Here is a 2,278-nt window from a genome sequence, read left to right on the forward strand (position 1 = left end):
ATTTTGCTTTCCACTCCCCCCCCCCTCCTGATAGGGAAAAACATTGTAATAAAAATATTCAGCAAAAACTTTTTGGGGTTGCCGACAAGCTTATCACTGACCAGCAAACTTCTAAAGTAAGGATTCATTGCCACGATTTTTTTGCTTTTCACATTTAGTTTGCAGTTGTATCTTTTATTTCTTATACTCAAAAAAATTTCAAAACCAATATACCATGAGTCATGGCCATTAGATGATATAATTGATTATTGAATGTCTTTTTCCACACTTTTATTCTTCAGCTACCTCAATGAAATCTTCATTGTCTCTCTTTCTTATATGGTACACGATGGTCGTAAGTCCTTATGGCACACAGCATTTCCACGTAAGTCCTTATTGACTAATCTTCCTTCTTTATAGATGTGCTAATCCTTTTTGTATCATAATTCAGGGGCTTAGCCAAATCTCTGCTGAAGTGAGAGGTCTCTTGGGTGCAAATAAGTTTCTTAGCCCTTCTGTAATGCCAAAAGGGTTTCTTGCGGTGTATGGTGACTCAGACCAGGTCCAGAAGAAGTGATATATAGTTCATGACTCAAAATTGAGCCAGTCTTCGTTTCAAGCTTTGCTTAGTAAATTCGAGGAAGAGTTCAGGTTCGATCATCCCATTGGTGGCTTGCTTAACGATCCCTTGTCCTGAAGATACCTTCATCTATGGGACTTCTGGTCTAAGGGAATATTATCTGAAAACAAGAAAAGACGAATATTAGTTAGCGCAAGTTAGAGATAGAGTTAATCAGGTTAACCTTTTTCCTCTTTCTTTATGAGAAAAGAGTTGTTCAGGAGATAAAATGAATGTCATTTTTACTGTGTAAGAATTAGTGATGTCAATGAGAACTTTGTTCAAAGTAAGACATTTATAAGTGTCTTTCACTTGACCATTTTAGGAGAAAATTAAATATTTCAGTCGTTGAGGTTTGCTGGAAACTGATCAATTGCATGCCTTCATCTGAGACAATGCAGGAATAGACGAGGATGAAGACAAAGACAAAGACAAACATATAAAACCTGGAAGAAAAAAAATGGATAGCATAAAATAGTAGAAGAAGGATTAGGATAAAAACATGTGAAAGTTGAAAAAGATAAAAAAAAATCAGAAAAATAGGAATAAGAAGTTGGAAAAGTTAAAGAAAAAAAAAACCCGGTAATGAAGAAAATGAAGTAGAAGAATAAAAAAACGAGGAGATGATGTAGATGAAGTAGAAGAAAGTGAAGATAAGGAGAGCGACTAAGAAAAAACAGAAGAATATAAGAATTCAAGTAAGACATAAAATACTAGAGAAGAGGATGGGGACGAAAAGGAGTAAAAATTGGAGAAAAAAAACGTTCAAAATATGAATATGGTAAAAAAAAGTCAGAGACGATGAAAAATAAGAACAAAAATAGATATCAGAAAGAAGGTAAATGCAAAGATAACAAGTATGAGTAAATGAAGATGAAGCAGATGAGGAAGAGGAAAAATACGAGATAATAATAGGAAGAAGAAAAACTAAATGAAAAAGATGAAATCTAATTCGGAGAAGATGAATCAGATGAGGAAGAAGTAGAATTCAAAGACAATGTAAATGAAGAAGGAAAAAATGAGGAAGAAGATAAACGAAGATGGAGAAGAAGAAGAAGAAGAAGAAGAAGAAGAAGAAGAAGAGAGAGAGAGAGAGAGAGATGCAGGTGTCTCAATTGTAATACAATTTAGGATGACGGAAGGAAGGAGATACGGAAAGAAAGAATGAGAGAGGGGGATGGAAGGTTAGAGAGATAGATAGATAGAGATGGAGAGAGATAGAGAGAGCGAGAGAGATAAAATAGTGATAGGGAAGGAGAGTGAGATGGACGAGTGAAGATACAGAGTCGTACTTGAAACATAATTATCTCGATCGTATGATATCTACAATTTTGGAGGAGGGAGAGATGGAGAGAGAGAATGAGAGATAGGGGAGAGATGGAGAAAGAGAGAGAGATAAGGGGGGGAGAGAGAATGATAGGAAGAAATGGAGGGAGGGACATAGGAAAGGAGAAAGAGAAAGGGGGGAGAGAGTTAAAGCTTTCTGGTACACGTAATTGATTGATATTACAACAATTTTAGGTCATTTTTTTTGTTCCTAATATTTTGTTTAATCTGGTTTAAGAAGAAATATTTTGTACTTTAAGTGTGTGATATATACAGTTTAGGACAAGTGAGGGAAGGAGAGAGGGAGACCGAGAATGAGAGAGAAGCCTTTAACACTATGGATATTCTATTCCA

Source organism: Eutrema salsugineum, unplaced genomic scaffold (assembly GCF_000478725.1).
Source record: "Eutrema salsugineum unplaced genomic scaffold, Eutsalg1_0 scaffold_11, whole genome shotgun sequence".
Lineage (NCBI taxonomy): Eukaryota > Viridiplantae > Streptophyta > Magnoliopsida > Brassicales > Brassicaceae > Eutrema > Eutrema salsugineum.